Raw genomic sequence first — 20,654 nt, forward strand, 5'->3', positions numbered from 1 at the left:
CTAAGCACCTTATTTTCTTCTGCATCACCGCTTGACCCCAATACAAACTTGACAGTGGTTCCAAATAGCCAGAAAACAGCACTTTCGATTTTTCCATCCTACAAGATCTAGATAATTCTTGTCGTAAAATGGGCAAACGGTCTGAGGTTCCTGACGTCCAGGCATTCTTTTACACATCGGTCCCTCCCTAGTCTCTGTTCCCAGTGTAACCTGTCCCAGATCTTCCTTCTTTCCCTCCCACCTGTCCCCTCAGTCCCAACCCTAAGCGTCGCCGAGTCTTTATTTTTTTTCCTGAGATGGAGTCTCGTTCTGTCGCCAGGCTGTAGTGCAGTGGCGATCTTGGCTCACTGCAACCTCCAACTCCTGGGTTCAAGCGATTCTCCTGCCTCAGCCTCCCAAGTAGCTGAGATTACAGGCGCGTGCGACCACACCCAGCTAATTTTTGTATTTTTAGTAGAGAAAGGGTTTCACCGTGTTGGCCAGGATGTTATCAATCTCCTGACATTGTGATCCGCCCATCTTGGCCTCCCAAAGTGCTGGGATTACAGGTATGAGCCACCTTGCCTGGCCTGCTGCGTCTTTCTAATCTTCCTTTTCTACAGAAAAATCTGACCTCTCCCCCCCTCCCCAGGCTGCTCCTCGCCAGGCTGAGCCAGGTCCCAATTCTTCTTCAGCCTCTGCTCCCCGACCATTTTATCACCTCCCCTCCTCTCACCTGGTCTGGCTTACAGTTTCTTTCCATGACTAGCTGTTCCCCACCTGCCCAGCAATTCCCTCTTAAAAAGGTGGCTGAAGCTAAAGGCATAGTCAAGGTTAATGCTCCTTTTTCTTTATCCGACCTCTCCCAGATCAGTTAGCGTTTAGGCTCTTTTTCATCAAAAATAAAAACCCAGCCCAGTTCATGGCTCATTTGGCAGCAACCCTGAGACACTTTACAGCCCTAGACCCTAAAAGGTCAAAAGGCCGTCTTATTCTCAATATACATTTTATGCCCAATCCACTCCCAACATTAAATAAAACTCCAAAAATTAAATTCCAGCCCTCAAACCCCACAACAGGATTTAATTAACCTCGCCTTCAAGGTGTACAATAATAGAGTAGAGGCAGCCAAGTAGCAATGTATTTCTGAGTTTCAGTTCCTTGCCTCCACTGTGAGAGTAACCCCAGCCACATCTCCAGCACACAAGAACTTCCAAATGCCTGAATCACAGCTGCCAGGGGTTCCTCCAGAACCTCCTCCCCCAGGAGGTTACTTCAAGTGCCAGAAATCTGGCCACAGGGCCAAGGAATGCCTGCAGCCCAGGATTCCTCCTAAGCCATGTCCCATCTGTGCAGGACCCCACTGGAAATTGGACTGTCCAACTGGCCCAAAGCTCTGACTGACTCCTTCCCAGATCTTCTCGACTTAGCGCCTGAAGACTGACACTGCCCGATTGTCTCAGAAGCCTCCTGGACCATCACAGATGCTTTAGGTAACTCTTACAGTGGAGGGTAAGTCCATCCCCTTCTTAATCAATATGGAAGCTACCAACTCCACATTACCTTCTTTTCAAAGGCCTGTTTCCTTTGCCTCCATAACTGTTGTGGGTATTGACAGCCAGGCTTCTAAACCTCTTAAAACTCCCCAATGCTAGTGCCAACTTGTATTCTTTTATACACTCCTTTTTAGTTATCCCCACCTGCCCAGTTCCCTTATTAGGCCGAGACATTTTAACCAAATTATCTGCTTCCCTGATTATTCCTGGACTACAGCCACATGTCATTGCCACCCTTCTTCCCAACCCAAAGCCTCTTTTGTGTCTTCCTCTCATATCCCCTCACCTTAACCCACAAGTATAGGACACCTCTACTCCCTCTTTGGCGACCGATCATGCACCCCTTACCATCCCATTAAAACCTAATCACCCTTACCCCGATCAGTGCCAATATCCCATCCCACAGCATGCCTTAAAAGGATTAAAGCCTGTTATCACTCGCCTGTTACAGCATGGCCTTTTAAAGCCTATAAACTCTCCTTACAATTCCCCCATTTTACCTGTCCAAAAACTGTACAAGTCTTACAGGTTAGTTCAGGATCTGCGCTTTATCAACCAAATTGTCGTGCCTATCTACCCCGTGGTGCCAAACCCATATACTCTCCTGTCCTCCATACCTCCCTCTACAACCCATTATTATATTCTAGATAAATCTAGCTGACCCCATAGATCCTAAATCCTTTCCCCACTCCTCTTTCTGTTCCTTAAAAACAGCCCTAAAAGCTGCTCCCACACTAGCTTTCGCTAACTCATCCCAACCTTTTTCTTTTTTTTTTTGAGACGGAGAGTCTCGCTCTGTCACCCAGGCTGGAGTGCAGTGGTGTGATCTCGGCTCACTGCAAGCTCCGCCTCCCGGGTTCACATCATTCTCCTGCCTCAGCCTCTCCAAGTAGCTGGGACTACAGGCGCCTGCCACCACGCCCGGCTAATTTTTTTGTATTTTTAGTAGAGACAGGGTTTCACCGTGGTCTCGATCTCCTGACCTCGTGATCCACCCGCCTCGGCCTCCCAAAGTGCTGGGATTACAAGCATGAGCCACCACGCCTGGCCTCATCCCAACCTTTTTCATTACACGCAGCCGAAGTGCAGGGCTGTGTAGATAGAATTCTTATACAAGAGCTGGAACCATGCCCTGTAGCCTTTTTTGTCCAAACAACTTGACCTTACTGTTTTAGGCTGGCCGTCATGTCTCCGTGCAGCGGCTGCCACTGCCTTAATGCTTTTAGAGGCCTTCAAAATCACAAACTATGCTCAACTCACTCTCTACAGTTCTCATAACTTCCAAAATCTATTTTCTTCCTCACACCTGACGCATATACTTTCTGCCCCCCTCCACTACCTTTCAGCAAGCCGAACTCATTGCCTTAACTCAGGCCCTTACTCTTGCAAAAGGACTAGGCGTCAATATTTATACTGACTTGGCCAGGTGCAGTGGCTCACGCCTGTAATCCCACCACTTGAGAAGGCTGAGGCGGGCGGATCACAAGGTCAAGAGATCGAGACCATCCTGGCCACCATGGTGAAACCCCGTCTCTATTAAAAGTATAAAAATCAGCTGGGTGTGGTGGTGGGTGCCTGTAGTCCCAGCTACTCGGGAGGCTGAGGCAGGAGAATCACTTGAACCTGGGAGGTGGAGGTTGCAGTGAGCCGAGATCATGCCATTGCACTCCAGCCTGGGCAACAGAGAGAGATGCCGTCTCAAGAAAAAAAAATATATATATATATATTTATACTGACTCTAAATATGCCTTCCATATCCTGCACCACCATGCTGTTATATGGGCAGAAAGAAATTTCCTCACTATGCAAGGGTCCTCCATCATTAATGCCTCTTTAATAAAAACTCTTCTCAAAGCCACTTTACTTTCAAAGGAAGCTGGAGTCATTCACTGCCAGGGCCTTCAAAAGGCATCAGATCCCATCACTCAGGACAATGCTTATGCTGATAAGGTATCTAAAAAAGCAGGTAGCATTCCAATTTCTATCCCTCACGGCAGTTTTTTTTCTTCTCATCTGGCCACTCCCACCTACTTCCCCACTGAAACTTCTGTCGTGGAAATCTATCCTTAATGAAATCACTTCTCAGGGTTCCATCTGCTATTCTACTACTCCTCAGGGATTGTTCAGGCCCCCACCCCCACCCCCGCCTTCCCTACACATCAAGTTCGGGGATTTGCCCCTGACCAGGACTGGCAAATTGACTTTACTCCCATGCCTCGAGTCAGGAATCTAAAATACCTCTTGGTCTGGGTGGACACTTTGACTGGATGGGTATAGGCCTTTCCCACAGGGTCTGAGAAGGCCACCACAGTCATTTCTTCCCTTTTGTCAGACATAATTCCTTATTTTGGCCTTCCCACCTCTACACAGTCTGATAACGGACTGGCCTTTATTAGTCAAATCACCCAAGCAGTTTCTCAGGCTCTTGGTATTCAGTGGAAACTTTATACTCCTTACCATCCTCAATCTTCAGAAAAGGTAGAACGGACTAATGATCTTTTAAAAACACACCTCACCATGCTCAGCCACCAACTTAAAAAGGACTGGACAGGCCGGGCGCGGTGGCTCACACTTGTAATCCCAGCACTTTGGGAGGCCGAGGTGGGCGGATCACGAGGTCAGGAGATCGAGACCACGGTGAAACCCCGTCTCTACTAAAAATACAAAAAATTAGCCGGGCGTGGTGGCTGGCGCCTGTAGTCCCAGCTATCCGGAGAGGCTGAGGCAGGAGAATGGTGTGAACCCGGGAGGCGGAGCTTGCAGTGAGCTGACATTGCGCCACTGCACTCCAGCCTGGGCGACAGAGCGAGACTCCGTCTCAAAAAAAAAAAAAAAAAAGGACTGGACAATACTTTTACCACTTGCCCTTCTCAGAATTTGGGCCTGTCCTCAGAATGCTACAGGGTGCACCCCATTTCAGCTCCTATATGGACGCTCCTTTTTATTAGGCCCCCGTCTCATTCCAGACACCAGACCAACTTGGACTGTGCCCCAAAAAACTTGTCATCCCTACTATCTTCTGTCCAGTCATTCTCCTATTCACCATTCTCAATTACTCATAAATGCCCTGCTCTTGTTTACATTGCTGGTTTACACTGTTTCTCCAAGCCATCACAGCTGATATCTCCTGGTGCTATCCCCAAACCGCCACTCTAAACTCTTAAGGTAAATAAATAATCTTTGCTGGCAGGGCTATGCTGAACCTCTTTGTGCACTCTCTAATTGGATGTCCTGGGTCCTCCCAATTCTTAGTCCTTTAGTATTTGTTTTTCTCCTTCTCTTATTGGGACCTATGTCTTCCGTTTAGTTTCTCAATTCATCCAAATCCGTATCCAGACCATCACCAATCATTCCATACAACAAATGTTCCTTCTAACCACCCCACAACATCACCCCTTACCACAAAAGCTTCCTTCAGCTTAATCTCTCCCACTCTAGGTTCCCATGCCGCCCCTAATCCCACTCAAAGCAGCCCTGAGAAACATCGCCCATTATCTCTCCATACCACCCCCGAATTTTTGCTGCCCCAACACTTCAATACTATTTTATGTTATTTTTCATATTAATATAAGAGGACAGGAATGTCAGGCCTCTAAGCCCAAACTAAGCCATCATATCCCCTGTGACCTGCGTGTACACATCCAGATGGCCTGAAGTAACTGAAGAATCACAAAAGAAGTGAAAATGTCCTGTTCCTGCCTTAACTGATGACATTACCTTGTGAAATTCCTTCTCCTGGCTCATCCAGGCTCAAAAGCTCCCCGACTGAGCACCTTGTGATCCCCACCCCTGCCAGCCAGAGAACAACCCTCTTTGACTAATTCTCGTTTACCTACCCAAATCCTATAAAACGGCCCCACCAGGCCAGGCGCGGTGGCTCACGCTTGTAATCCCAGCACTTTGGGAGGCCGAGGCGGGTGGATCACGAGGTCAGGAGATCGAGACCGCGGTGAAACCCCGTCTCTACTAAAAATACAAAAAATTAGCTGGGCGTGGTGGCGGGCGCCTGTAGTCCCAGCTACTCGGAGAGGCTGAGGCATGAGAATGGCGTGAACCCGGGAGGCGGAGCTTGCATTGAGCCGAGATTGCGCCACTGCACTCCAGCCTGGGCGACAGAGCGAGACTCTGTCTCAAAAAAAAAAAAAAAAACGGCCCTACCGCTATCTCCCTTTGCTGACTCTCTTTTCGGACTCAGCCCGCCTGCACCCAGGTGATTAAAAAGCTTTATTGCTCAGACAAAGCCGGTTTGGTGGTCTCTTCACACAAACACAAGTGAAAGTTTGTCCATCTTCCTCTTTTTAGTGGTGAGGACCCACCTGAAATCACTTGACCAGGCTACTGCGGTGGGTGTATGGAATGGGGCAGAGGATTTCTGGAACACCTTGTGGAACATGAGGATGAATGATGAAAACCTGTCCGTACAGCACGGTTGCACTAGGAGAGTGCCAGGCTGTAAGCAGCAGTTCATGAGCCACAATCTTCCCCTGCTAGGCCTGAGTCCTGAAGCCTCTACTCCTGCATTTGAATGATGAATACCAAGATAATCTGCTTAGCATCCCTCTTTGTCTTGGCTGCCCCCAAGGAAGACATAAAGTCCCTCCCTCCATGTCTGTAACTTCCAAGTGGTTTTCATGTGGAGGAGTTTCATGGATTAGGAAAAGGGAGGGACTGCATTCACCCCAGGCTGCCACCATTTTCTCAGGTACCCTGCAGTATTGAACACAGCCTAGGGATGGAGTGTTGAAGAAGGCCCTTTAAAGAAACCTGAAGTTTTATCAAAAGCTCCAACTGTACAGGGACTTCAGGCTTCAGAATTTCTGCATTTGAGCCAGGCACAGTGGCTCACGCCTGTAATCCCAGCACTTTGGGAGGCCAAGGCAGGTGGATCACTTGAGGTAAGGAGTTCAAGACCAGCCTGGCTAACATGGTGAAACCCCATCTCTACTGAACATACAAACATTAGCTGGGCATGGTGTGTGTGTCTGTAATCCCAGCTACTTGGGAGGTGACGCAGGAGAATCACTTGAACCCAGGAGGTGGAGTTTGCAGTGAGCCAAGATTGTGCCACTGCACTCCAGCTTGGGTGACAGTGAGAATCTGTCTCAAAAAAAAAAAAAAAGATTTTCTGCATTTGAATAGATAAGATCAGCTTGCCAATTTAGGAACAGAGGAAACAGATTTAATGTTAAGTGGTGAGCTGCAGAAACAAAAAATAAAATTCTAAGCCCCACAAACATCTGTACAGACCCCTCCCCTTAGCCAAGAGCATTTTAAAGTTAACCTGCAAAACCAGTTCAGGCCATGATGAGAAGGGGGAATCAGACATGCCTCATCATACCCTCCTCTCTTTTGGAATTCTGGCACAGCTGACCAGCATGAACATCAACACAGAGGCCTTCAGATTGAGAGAACAGACTCTCAAGTCTGACAAGAAACATTTACACTCTATTCTCTCTGAAGCCTGCTACCTGGAGGCTTCGCCTGCATAGAACCTTGGTCTCCACCACCTCTTATTCTAACACAGACACTCCTTTCTATTGATTCTAGAACTTTGATAATAACTCTTTCAACCAATGGCCAATCCGAGCTCAGAAGCTTCCTAAATAATATCATATACAGTCATCCCTTGATCTATATGGGGGACTGGTTCCAGGACCAATGGCGCATAACCAGATCTCCACATACTCAACTTCCACAGTCAGCCCTGCCAAACCTGCTTGCAGGAAAAGTCAACCCTCTGTAAATGTGGGCTTTGCATCCCATGAATACTGTATTTTTCATCCTCATTCGGTTGAAAAAGAGCTGTATGTAAGTGGACTCATGCCGTTCAAACCTGTGTTGTTCGAGTGTCAACTGTGCAGCACTATAATCACTGAGTAGCCACAGTGGAGGGCAGATCTCCCTCCACAGACTGATTTTGTTTTCCTGAGAACAAGGACCCTCTCCTCCCTCCAGTCACATTGAAACTGGCTTTGCAAAAATTGTAACAGAAAATTATGGCAGAGGGGGAGATCTGACCTAGCCAACCCTGCTCTTGCCTTTAGCCTTCAAGCTGCCTTTAATTATTCCTGGGCTTCGGCCAAGCTAACTTTGGGAGACATTTAGCTTATAGTTTAAATTTTAGTAGCCCTTTCCCAAAACTCAATTGCCTTTGTAAAGCTAGTGAGTGACCACCAGCCTAGGAGGAAGAGGAGCCTGGATTCTGCCAAGGAGTACACATAAACAATCACTACCATTCTTCCAGAGCTCACAAGACATGCAATTTCCCCACTTACTCCTGCAGGTAACATCACTATTGTAGAATCTAAGATTGGCCTTTTGAGATATCTTTTCAGGATTTTTGCATGTCTGACACTAATGGCTCCACCTGGACCCACCAGGACCTGCCAACTGCTCCTGTGGCCCCACTCAGAAATGATTCAGTGCAAGAGGACAGCTTCGATCCCCTGATTTCATCTCTGACCCAACCAATCAGCACTTCCTATACCCTAGCTCCCTGCCCACCAAACTACTTTTGAAAAACCCCTACCCTATGAGCCTTCAAGGAGATTGATCTTCTGTTTGTTTGTTTTTGTTTTTTGAGACAGAGTCTCTCTCTGTCAGCCAGGCTGGAGTGCAGTGGCGCCATCTCGGCTCACTGCAACCTTCGCCTCCTGGGTTCAAGCAATTGTCATGCCTCAGCCTCCCGAGCAGCTGGGATTACAGGCACCCACCACCATGCCCAGGTAATTTTTGTATTTTTAAAACAGAGACAGGGTTTCACCATGTTGGACAGGCTGTTCTCGAACTTCTGACCTGCACTCAAGTGATCTGCCTGCTTGGCCTCCCAAAGTGCTGGGATTACAGGTGTGAGCCACCATGCCCAGCCCAAGGAGATTGATTTGAGTAATAACTGTCTCCCACATGGCATGAGCAGCCTCACGTCTGTTGAATTCTTTCTTTACTGCAATGCATTGATCTCCTTTGTGCAGTGGCCAGGAAGAACCCATCAGGCAGCTACAGCATCACTGTGAGCAGAGAGGGAAGGTTCTCACTCCAGCAAAAGTGGGAGTACTTGGGAGCCTCATCACACATGTTTACAAATGGTACCCTAAATGAGTGACTGAGGCAAGTCTCAATCATTTGAGGTTGAGTAAGCTAGAGCTTGAGGGCACATCTGAGGAAAAACTCAAGCCAGAGATGCACCTGTGGCTGTTTTTTTGTGGAGAAGTTTTCAGGAGCTTCCGTATGTATACATTTCTTTAAAGTGGGGGAAGGCATGTAGGAAAAGGGGCAGGTAGGTGGTAAGGCAAATGTTACATTCTTGTGAGACTTTAGTTAGTGTAAAAGAGGTCTCAATTATGCTGATGTCTCTTGGTAGGGGAAGGAATGGTTGATCTCATGTCGACTTTGTTCTGCCCCTCGGAAGGTAAGCTTGTAATGGGCATTGTCAGTGTGGAATGCAACAGACTTTAGTTTTAGGAGCTGGACTTGGATTGCACATCTCAAGTCCTTATTTATGGGAAGAAAGACATCTTGAAAGGCGTGTGAAAGGAAAATAAATAGTGAGACTCCCAAACTCACTCAGCCAGAGGGAAAAGTCAAGCTGGGAACCGGCTCATGCAAACCTGCCTCCCATTTTGGGTCCCAAATAAGATGGCTGCAAAGATGAAAAGCTACCTACCTCCCTCACATTTTAGGGTAAAGATCCTTATGGGCCTCAAGATCTTTACCCTAAAATGTTTCTGTTGCAGTTCACCATGGCAATGTAAATTGATAGCTTATCTTCACAGGTGCCGGGACATACAACAGAGCTCAGATTCATGCTTCCGCCCATCTGAGACAAATGCATATCTTACTGTTTCCTCTGCCCTATGGTCTATGGCATCTCATGTAAAAATTCAGATTCGCTGAGCCAGGCAAAGGCATGAATGACTGTTTTTCCCTACCCTGCTCTCACATGAAAATTGTGTATTTCTCAATATTCCACCCATTCCCCTTTAAATATGGAAGCCAACAAAATTATCTTCAGAGAAAGGCATAGACCTGTCTCCAGGAGTGCATCCTTAACTTTGGCAAATAAGCCTCCAAAATGATTGAGACTTGCCTGGGTTATTTTCCTTGATTGACAGTAAGTCAAGTCAATTGACATAAGAGTTTACTTATGAGTGCTTTGTGGGGGCTGTCATCTGGAGATGCCTGATGCCTTTCCATGGGGGTCTAGCTAATGCCTAATGCTTTGACACAAGGTTGTGAATTAACAGCAATTCATCTGGCAGAGGGTGTTGCCAGTGACTCAGGCTCCAGGCTTAACTTTCCCTTTGGCAGAAGGAGTTGAGTGGTCCTGAGATTTTTTATTTCCTTGTGTGAAGACCTACTAAAAGCAAAAGCGTTTGCAGCACCGCCATTCACTTGGCATTTCAGGCAAAGTGGCTGTGGAGAGGTGTCTGGGTATGAGACTTATTGTGGGGCCCACACTCCCAGGGAGCTCTTCTTCAGCCTTTCCACTCCGACCCTGGCTGATCACCTCTCATGGAAAAAAGTGCAGGGGCTGCCAGGCATTTGAAAAGCACAGTTCTAAAGTTCCTGGTTGCTTCTTTGGCAGAGCACCTGGGTACCACAGCTGTTTGCTGACAGCCAAGTTCCCTTCATTTTGAAAATCTGGGGATGCTGTCTTAGGGTTAGTAGGGGCTGTGCTGAGAGGCAGGAGATCGGAACTCAATTTGTGTATTTCTGCATTAAATGGGGATGTGCACTTCACTTGGATCCCTGTATGACTTGTCTGATGTCACCTCAGTAAAATCCCAGTAGTTAGAAGGATGGCGAGGCCCTGCGTTCCCGTTCACCCTGAAAGTGAAAATCAAGTGCACTTTTGCCCTTTTGTTCCAGGGGAAGTTCTGTCCACCCTGGCCTGCTTTGGGACACCCGTGGACCTCCCAAGAGCTGGTGGTGAAAGTTCCTGGAGGTCAGGATGCTCTCGCTGGTCATTGGAGAAAACCACAGGAGTAGCAGACTCCTCTGTCTCACCAGGCCAGACTACGCTCAGTCTCTGGGGTCTTTCCCCAAGATCCTGCCAAGCACATTCCCTTGGCTGAGGTTTTGCTGGAGACTGGGGCTCCCTGGGCAGCCACAAGGCCCACAGCAGCTGGGGGCAACCATGGGAAGGGCCCAGCTCCTGTCCACAGCCACAGTCCCTGAACCCAGCAACCCCATGACACTGCAGGACCCTTTCTCCCACTAGAGCCCTACATCCACCCTTCCTTGGGGGCTGGAGGCTGGAGACATCTAAGGTCCAGGGGATCCTAAGTGAGGATGGGAAAGTTAATCACTTTATCCGGTGTGTTAGTTCATATTGCTTCACTATAAAGAAATACCTGAGGCTGGGGAATTTATATAGAAGAGGGTTATTTGGCTCATGGTTCTGCAGGCTGTACAAGAAGCATGGCACCCTTCCTTCCTTCCTTCCTTCCTTCCTTCCTTCCTTCCTTCCTTCCTTCCTTCCTTTCTCTCTCTCTCTCTCTCTCTCTCTCTCTCTCTCTCTTTCTTTCTTTCTTTCTTTCTTTCCCTCCCTCCCTCTGTGGCCCACGCTGCAATCTACTTGGCTCGCTGCTGCCCGCGCCGCGGACTGCCTGGGACTGCCGGCGCGCTCCTTTCGCTGCAGGCACGTTCGCCATGTTGGCCACGCTGCTCGCCAGCTCCTAACGCCGAGTACTCTGCCCGCCTCCGCCTCCCGAGGTGCTGGGACTGCAGACGGAGTCTCGCTCACCCGGTGCTCGGTGTTGCCCGGGCTGGAGTGCGGTGGCGTGGTCTGGCCTCGCGGCAGCCTCCGCCTCCCTTGGCCTACGAGGGTGCTGGGATTGCAGCCCCTGCCCGGCCGCCGCCCGGTCTGGGAAGTGGGGAGCGTCTCTGCCTGGCCACCCATTGTCTGGGAAGTGAGGAGCGCCTCTGCCTGGCCACCCATCGTCTGGGAAGTGAGGAGCGCCTCTGCCCGGCCACCCATCGTCTGGGAAGTGAGGAGCGCCTCTGCCCGGCCACCCATCGTCTGGGAAGTGAGGAGCGCCTCTGCCCGGCCGCCCTGTCTGGGAAGTGAGGAGCGCCTCTGCCCGGCCACCCATCATCTGGGAGGTGAGGAGCGCCTCTGCCCGGCCACCCATCGTCTGGGAAGTGAGGAGCGCCTCTGCCCGGCCACCTATCGTCTGGGAGGTGAGGAGCGCCTCTGCCCGGCCGCCCTGTCCGGGAGGAAGTGAGGAGCACCTCTGCCCGGCCGCCCCGTCCGGGAAGAAGTGAGGAGCGCCTCTGCCCGGCCACCCACCGTCTGGGAAGTGAGGAGCGCCTCTGCCCGGCCACCCACCGTCTGGGAAGTGAGGAGCGCCTCTGCCAGGCCACCCATCGTCTGGGAAGTGAGGAGCGCCTCTGCCCGGCCACCCATCGTCTGGGAAGTGAGGAGCACCTCTGCCCGGCCGCCCCGTCTGGGAAGTGAGGAGCGCCTCTGCCCGGCCACCCACCGTCTGGGAAGTGAGGAGCGCCTCTGCCCGGCCACCCACTGTCTGGGAAGTGAGGAGCGCCTCTGCCCGACCACCCATCGTCTGGGAAGTGAGGAGCGCCTCTGCCCGGCCACCCCGTCTGGGAAGTGAGGAGCGCCTCTGCCAGGCCACCCATCGTCTGGGAAGTGAGGAGCGCCTCTGCCTGGCCACCCATCGTCTGGGAAGTGAGGAGCGCCTCTGCCCGGCCGCCCTGTCTGGGAAGTGAGGAGCGCCTCTGCCCGGCCGCCCTGTCCGGGAAGAAGTGAGGAGCGCCTCTGCCCGGCCGCCCCGTCTGGGAAGTGAGGAGCACCTCTGCCCGGCCGCCCCGTCCGGGAAGAAGTGAGGAGCGCCTCTGCCCGGCCACCCACCGTCTGGGAAGTGAGGAGCGCCTCTGCCCGGCCACCCACCGTCTGGGAAGTGAGGAGCGCCTCTGCCCGACCACCCACCGTCTGGGAAGTGAGGAGCGCCTCTGCCAGGCCACCCATCGTCTGGGAAGTGAGGAGCGCCTCTGCCCGGCCACCCATCGTCTGGGAAGTGAGGAGCGCCTCTGCCCGGCCACCCATCGTCTGGGAAGTGAGGAGCGCCTCTGCCCGGCCACCCATCGTCTGGGAAGTGAGGAGCGCCTCTGCCCGGCCACCCATCGTCTGGGAAGAAGTGAGGAGCGTCTCTGCCTGGCCGCCCCGTCTGGGAAGTGAGGAGCCCCTCTGCCCGGCCGCCCCGTGTCTGGGAAGAAGTGAGGAGCGCCTCTGCCCGGCCGCCCCGTCCGGGAGGAAGTGAGGAGCACCTCTGCCCGGCCGCTCCGTCCGGGAAGAAGTGAGGAGCGCCTCTGCCCAGCCGCCCCGTCCGGGAAGAAGTGAGGAGCGCCTCTGCCGGGCCGCCCCGTCCGGGAAGAAGTGAGGAGCGCCTCTGCCGGGCCGCCCTGTCCGGGAAGAAGTGAGGAGCGCCTCTGCCCGGCCGCCCCGTCCGGGAAGAAGTGAGGAGCGCCTCTGCCCGGCCGCCCCGTCTGGGAGGTGAGGAGCGCCTCTGCCCGCCCACCCATCGTCTGGGAGGTGAGGAGCGCCTCTGCCCGCCCACCCATCGTCTGGGAGGTGAGGAGCGCCTCTGCCCGGCCACCCATCGTCTGGGAAGTGAGGAGCGCCTCTGCCCGGCCACCTATCGTCTGGGAGGTGAGGAGCGCCTCTGCCCGGCCGCCCTGTCCGGGAGGAAGTGAGGAGCACCTCTGCCCGGCCGCCCCGTCCGGGAAGAAGTGAGGAGCGCCTCTGCCCGGCCGCCCCGTCCGGGAAGAAGTGAGGAGCGCCTCTGCCCGGCCGCCCCGTCCGGGAAGAAGTGAGGAGCACCTCTGCCCGGCCGCCCCGTCTGGGAAGAAGTGAGGAGCGCCTCTGCCCGGCCGCCCCGTCTGGGAGGTGAGGAGCGCCTCTGCCCGCCCACCCATCGTCTGGGAGGTGAGGAGCGCCTCTGCCCGCCCACCCATCGTCTGGGAGGTGAGGAGCGCCTCTGCCCGGCCGCCCCGTCCGGGAGGAAGTGAGGAGCGCCTCTGCCCGGCCGCCCCGTCCGGGAGGAAGTGAGGAGCGCCTCTGCCCGGCCGCCCCGTCCGGGAAGAAGTGAGGAGCGCCTCTGCCCGGCCGCCCCGTCCGGGAAGAAGTGAGGAGCGCCTCTGCCAGGCCGCCCCGTCCGGGAAGAAGTGAAGAGCGCCTCTGCCCGGCCACCTATCGTCTGGGAGGTGAGGAGCACCTCTGCCCGGCCGCCCCATCTGGGAGGAAGTGAGGATCGCCTCTGCCCGGCCGCCTCGTCTGGGAAGAAGTGAGGAGCGCCTCTGCCCAGCTGCCCCGTCTGGGAAGTGAGGAGCGCCTCTGCCCGGCCACCCATCGTCTGGGAAGTGAGGAGCGCCTCTGCCCGGCCGCCCCGTCTGGGAAGTGGAGAGCGCCTCTGCCCGGCCACCCCGTCTGGAAAGTGAGGAGCGCCTCTGCCCGGCCACCCATCGTCTGGGAAGTGAGGAGCGCCTCTGCCCGGCCACCTATCGTCTGGGAAGAAGTGAGGAGCGTCTCTGCCTGGCCGCCCCGTCTGGGAAGTGAGGAGCCCCTCTGCCCGGCCACCCCGTGTCTGGGAAGAAGTGAGGAGCGCCTCTGCCCGGCCGCTCCGTCTGGGAGGTCTACCACGGAGGCCAGAAGCAATGTGGGGGCTGGACGTGGTGGCTCACGCCTGTGGTCCCGGCACTCTGGGGGGCGAGGCGGGTTGATCACTTCGGGCTAGGAGTTCGAGCCCAGTCTGGCCAACTTGGCGAAACATGAAAAATACAACAGACAAACCAACCAACCAACTCAGTGACAACAAAACAGGTCTACCCTGGAGTCATACTCTAATTTTTTCTATTTTCCTCCCTTTCTGATCCTTTATCCCACTTTCTTTTTCTTCCTCTTCCTTCTCCCTCTTCTTTGTCAAATAGAGGATTGAGTTATTATCACTGATCCATATAAAGTCCCTCTCTCATTTATTTTAACTCCCACCCCCCATTTCTATTCCCCGACTTCCCATGTGCAACCTTCCTAATATGTTGATACGCATCTTTTTGTTTGTATGTATTTTTTAGAAAATGTTTATTGTTTTTGTGTGCAAAAAAAAATTAATTAAAAAAAAAAATAAGAAAAAAAAAAAGAAAAAAAAAAAAAAAAAAAAAAAAAAGAAGCATGGCACCAGCACCTGCTTCTGGTGAGGCCTCAGGGAACTTCCAATCACGGCCAAAGGCAAAGGGGAGCCACTGTGTCACATGTGAGAGAGGGAGCAAGAGATGACAGGCTGTCTTAAACCACCAGCTCTCATGTGAACTAATAGAGTGAGAACTCACTCATCACTGCAGGAAGGGCACCAAGCCACTCATGAGAGATCTACCCCCATGACAAAAAACCTCCCACCAGATCCCACCTTCAGCACTGGAGATCACATTGCAACACGTGATTTGGAGGGGACAGATATCCAAACCATATTCACCAGTCAAGATTACCTGACCCAGCCCTTAGAGCCAATTTTTATCCCCAAGTAAGTGATTGGCTCGATGACTTCCCTTACCTACTTTGTCCAGAGGCTGTTCACCTGGGAGACCTGCTGGGATATGGGCTGTGGAGATTTACACCCTCTTTCCCGGATTCTCAAGTGCCACTAGAAGTCTCCAGAACTGTGAACTTATTCTAGCCCTGCACTTCACAAGAAAAAGAGAGCTCTCCCTGGGCTCCTGCCGGCTCCTCCAGGATACGGCACTGGAGGAGGCAACTTGGTGTTTCCTATCTCCGCCACTCTGGATTTGGGAATCCGAACCCGACTCCCTTTCTAACACTGATGGCGATTGAGGCCAATGCCCACTCCTGTGGGATGATGCTCGCCTGTCTCAGGACCGACTGACTCATGTTCAACCGCTTTTCACATGGAATCCTTCTCCACTTTGGCCTTCAAAGCGCTCATTTGAATATTTACTACTACCACCAAGATCTGCCCCTGCCATGGTGCCACCTGGGCCCACCCCTAGGCTTGCAGGCACACCACAGTGGCCCCTTCTGCCAGTCCCAGCCTATGCGTGTGTGCATGATCCTGCATGTGCATGTCTGCATGTTAAGAGGGTAGATACAATGTCAAGCATTCTTAAAAAGATTTTTAAAAGATATTTTTTAAAAGTCAAAGAACTGTAGAATCTGTTTTTAAACTATGTATTTGTGCATTTTTTGGTGTGTTAGATAAATGGGATGATATCAGAACCATATAAACAAAATTGCACTGGGCGCGGTGACTCACCTGTAATCCCAGCACTTTGGGAGGGCGAGGTGGGCGGATCACAAGGTCAGGAGATCGACACAGTCCTGGCTGACATGGTGAAACCCCATCTCTAATAAAAATACAGAAAAATTATCCGGGCATGGTGGTGGGCTCCTTGTAGTCCCAGCTACTCAGGAGGCTGAGGCAGGAGAATGGCATGAACCCAGGAGGAGGAGCTTGCAGTGAGCAGAGATTGAACCACTGCACTCCAGCCTGGATGACAGAGTGAGACTCTGTCTCAAAAAATAAATAAATAAATAAGTAAAAATAAAAAATAAATAAACAAAAATGCTAACATTCAACATCTCTGGAAAGGGTTATAGAATTCTGGGAGGTGAACTTTCAGTCTTCCAAATATCTGTCCATTAATTGTTTGTTTACTTATTTTTTGAGACAGAGTCTGTCAACCAGGCTAGAGTGCAGTGGTGTGTTACTAGCTCATGGCAGCCTTGGTCTCCAGGGCATAAGTGATCCTCCTGCCTCAGCCTCCTGAGTAGCTGGAACTATAGGTGCACATCACCATTCCTGGCTATGTACTATTATTATTATTATTATTATTATTTTTAGTAGAGACCGGGTCTCATTATCTTGCCCAGGCTGGGCTTGATACTCCTGAGCTCAAGCAATCCTTCCACCTCAGCATCCCAAAGTGCTGGGATTACAGGCATGAGCTACTGCACCTGGTCTGTTCATTCATTGTTTTGTTGTTGTTATTGTTCTGTTTTTATTTGTTTGTTTTTCTCACTATTGGAGATAGAATTTTTTTAAAATTAATTGTTAATAGAAAAATATGCATCTGCATTATCTGTGTTAGACAAAGTTCCCCCAGATAGTGTTCCATGGAGCCAGTGCCTAGAAGACCACATCTTTTATCTTGCCCCCTTTATGTTTAATCCAGTGATGAAACAATCCACTAGCAACAGGCAAGTCCTCAATTTTCAAAGGTATTTATAACTGCACACAAGCACGGGATTGATTTTTCCGATGCCAATTTGTCTGTTATTTCCCTCCCCATTGGATCTGTTTTCTTTTTTTCTTTTTTTTTGGAGATGGAGTTTTGCTCTGTCACCCAGGCTAGAGTGCAATGGCACGATCTTGGCTCACTGCAACCTCCACCTCCCGGGTTCTAGCAATCCTCCTGCCTCAGCCTCCTGAGTAGCTGGGATTACAGGCGTGCATCAACACGCCCAACTAATTTTTGTATTATTAATAGAGACAGGGTTTTACCGTGTTGGCCAGGCTGGTCTCAAACTCCTGACCTTAGTTGATCCACCTGCTTCGGCCTCCCAAAGTGCTGGAATTACAGGTGTGAGCCACCTCACCCAGCCAAATCTGTTTTCTTTTTCTTTTTTCCTTTTTTTTTTGAGATGGTCTCACTCTGTCACCCAGGCTGGAGTGCAGTGGCGTGTGCAGTAGTGCAATCTCGGCTCACTGCAACCTCTGCCTCCCAGGTTCAAGTGATTCTCCTGCCTCAGCCTGCCTGGCTAATTTTTGTATTTTTAGTAGAGATGGAGTTTCACTATATTGGCCAGGCTAGTCTCGAACCTCTGTCCTTGTGATCTGCCTGCCTCAGCCTCCCAAAGTGCTGGGATTACAGGCGTGAACCACCATGTCTGGCCTCTGTTTTCTTCTGTAGTTTCACTACCTTCCTTTGTGGTGAGTGGGGTGAGCATTAGCCCAGGGTGGAACCTAGTTTTGTTTTGTTTTTCTTGCATCTGAACAAGATCTCGATTTCAGAATGACCACGTTGCAGAGCAGGCCCCCCAAATGTGTAGATAGCAGAAAGAATGATATGGGTGTCATGGCTTATGATGTATGCAACAACATCAAAGGCTGATTTGGAGGGAAGGCAAAACTTACAGTAAACAGAGATTTCTACATAAAGAATAATACATCAACTAGACATCTTGGAGGCATTCCCAGACTTGAGGTTAGTCAGGAGTCACATGGTGGATTAGCATTTGAAATAGAGTTACCTTTGTCCCCACAGCTGCTGTGGTTTTTCAACAGCAGATCAGAAAAAGGTCCCCTTCAAACCTCGTGTTGAAATTTAGATCCCCAATGCGGCAATTTTGGGAGATAAGCCCTGGCGGGAGGGGTTTCAGTCATGGGGGTGGATCCCTCATGAATGAATTAATGTCCTCCCATTAGTTCACGAGAGAGCTGGTTGTTAAAAGGAGCCTGGGCCAGTGTGATGGTTTGCATCTCTAATCCCAACACTTTAGGATGCCAAGACAGGAGGATTGTTTGAGGCCAGGTATTCAAGACCAGCCTGGGCAACACAGACATTGCAACATCCCTGTCTTTACCAAAAAGGAAAAAATTAGCCAGGCATGGTGGCATGCACCTATGGGCCTGGTTATTCAAGAGGCTGAGGTGGGAAGATAGCTTGAGCCCAGGAGTTCAAGGTTACAGTGAGCTATGATCGCATCACTGCACTCCAGCCTGGGTGACAGAATAAGACCATGTCTCAAAAAACAAAGAAACAAACAAACCAGCCTAGGACCTCCTCCCCACTTTGCTTCCTCCTTCAGCATGTGTGATCTCTTTGCACATGCCAATTCCCCTTTCACGTTACACCTTGAGCTGAAGCAGCCTGAGACCCTCACTGGATGCCCAATCTTGAACTTTCCAGCCACCAGAATTGCAAGCTAAATAAACCTCTTTTCTTCATAAACTACCCAGTCTCCAGTATTCTGTTAGAGTAACAGTAAACAAAGACCTCTGCCTCACTTGTTCAACCTTTCATTAAATATATTTGTGTTGAACACCTTTTTGACACCCAGTTCTGTACATCTTTTGACCTGATATGATCTTTTGGAGTAAAGAATAGAGGAACTGGGGTGACATCAGCAAGATGGCAGAATAGGAAGCCCCCACCCTTGTTTCCTTCACAGTGACACCAAATTAACAACAATATATAGACCGAAATACCTTTATGAGAACTCTAGAAACCAGTGAGGAAGTTGCAGTACCCCAAGGCAAGACCAAGCCAAGAACAGTGCATTGAAATCAGTAAGAAGAGCCATTTCACTTTATCTGCAATTGTCCCTGTCCCAAGCTAGCACAGCTCAGCTTTTCTCATGGCTTGTCCCTTAGGTTAGAGGGAGGGGAGAGAAGAGTGCCTAGCATTCCAGCTTCTCGGAAGGCTGCCCAGAAAACTAGTTTCTGTCTTACTTGACTCAGGGCACTAATGGAACCAGAATAGTTTGGATGCCTGGAGGATGCTGAAAGCAAGGGAGAATGTGGTGGCTTACTGTGCCATCAGAAGGCCTGAAGTGCTGCACACAGAGGATGGCATGACTCAGGGTAACTGGCAGGTGCTCAACTCATAGGTCTTCCCTTGGCAGGGAGGTAGAAGAGTGGGCTGTTTGGCTGGCTGTCCAGCTTTTCAGAGAGCTGCTCCAAGGACTGGTGAATGTCTCATCTGATCTGGGGGAGCTGACAGGGAACCAGAATGCTTTGGATGGGGCCTCTGAAAACAAAGGAGAGGACAGTGGCTTGCTGCTGTGGCACGAGGGAACCTGCAGTTCTAGAGACAGACACCAGAGGGAGCCAAAGATTATGATCTTCTGAAAAAGAAACTGGCAAACCTCTCTAATTGGAAAATTACAGGCAAAGCTCAGAGGAATTGCATCCTCCTAAAAAGATTTCAGAGGCCCCCAGAATCTCTAGGTGTGGCTGATTGGTGAATAGAATTCCCCTGTACAAACCCAATCCATAAAGACTGAGAGAGGAGGCTATTGTTTTCAAATGTGTACAACTCAACAAAAAAAATATCACAAGCCACACAATAAAGCAGGGAAATATGACCAAATCAAAGGAACAAAATAAATCTCTAGAAACTGCCTCCGAAGAGATGGAGGTCTATAAACTATTGGATTAATAATTCAAAATAATTGTCTTAAAGAAACACAGTGACATTCAAGAGGACACAGATAATTAAATGAAATTTTTAAAAATGCATCAACAAGATGAGAAAATCAACAAAGAGATAGAATGATAAAAAAGAAAGAAGCAGAAATTTTTGAGCTGAAGAATATAGCAACTGAATTGAAAAATTCTCTAAAAAACTTCAAAAGCAGACCTGATCAAACAAAACAGTGGACTAAACAACAGGTCATTTGAATCTTTGAGTTAGGGAGCAAAAAGAAGAAAAAAAATGAAGAAAAGTGAGGATAGCCTAAGAGACTTATGGGACATCATCAAGCAGATCAACATACACATTAAAGGCATTCCAGAAAGAGAAGAGAAATTATTTAAAGAAATAATGGCTGAAAACTTCCCAAATCTGACAAAGGAAGTGGACATCCAAATTCAACAATCTCAAAACAAATATTAGTAAACTAGTAAGATTATTAGTAAGATGAACTCAAAGAGGACCGTACAGAGAGACATGTTATAATCAAACTATTGTCTTCAAAAGAGCAAGGGCAGTGACTCATGATGTACAAGGGAGCTCCCATTAGAGTGTAAGTAGATTTCCCCACAGAAATTATATAGGCAAGAAGGGGGTGGGATGATATGTTCAACATGCTCAGAGAAGAAAAGCTATCAACCAAGAATACTATGGCTGGCAAGACTGTCCTTCAAAACTGAAGGAGACATACGCATCTAACAGCAGAGCATCCAAATGTATGAAGCAACATTGACAGAATTAATTGAGAGACAGAAAGTGTCATGGTGGTTGCGAGGGACTGGGAGAGGAATTAATGGGGAGTTACTGTTTAATGAGTACAGAGTTTCAGTTTTGTAAGATGAAAAAAATTCTGGAGATGAATGATTGTGATGGTGGCACAATAATGTGAATGTACTT

At 50.1% G+C, this 20,654-nt stretch overlaps 2 long non-coding RNA genes across 4 annotated transcripts in view; one reads left to right on the plus strand and one right to left on the minus strand.

Annotated features, from left to right (window-relative positions):
• The window catches only part of LOC134732456 (uncharacterized), a 53,434-nt gene that overhangs the window by 12,695 nt on the left and 20,085 nt on the right, over window positions 1-20,654 (minus strand). The window lies entirely within an intron of this gene.
• Window positions 1-20,654, plus strand: part of LOC134732458 (uncharacterized) — a 46,356-nt gene that overhangs the window by 3,637 nt on the left and 22,065 nt on the right. Inside the window, exons 3-4 of one of the 3 annotated variants that reach the window (XR_010115646.1) lie at window positions 1,336-1,491; window positions 8,123-8,260. This is a non-coding gene — a long non-coding RNA (uncharacterized lncRNA). The remainder of the gene's footprint in view (window positions 1-1,335; window positions 1,492-8,122; window positions 8,261-20,654) is intronic. The other 2 variants (XR_010115645.1, XR_010115647.1) reach the window with 2 other exon arrangements.

Source organism: Symphalangus syndactylus, chromosome 14, assembly GCF_028878055.3.
Source record: "Symphalangus syndactylus isolate Jambi chromosome 14, NHGRI_mSymSyn1-v2.1_pri, whole genome shotgun sequence".
Taxonomy (NCBI): Eukaryota; Metazoa; Chordata; class Mammalia; order Primates; family Hylobatidae; genus Symphalangus; species Symphalangus syndactylus.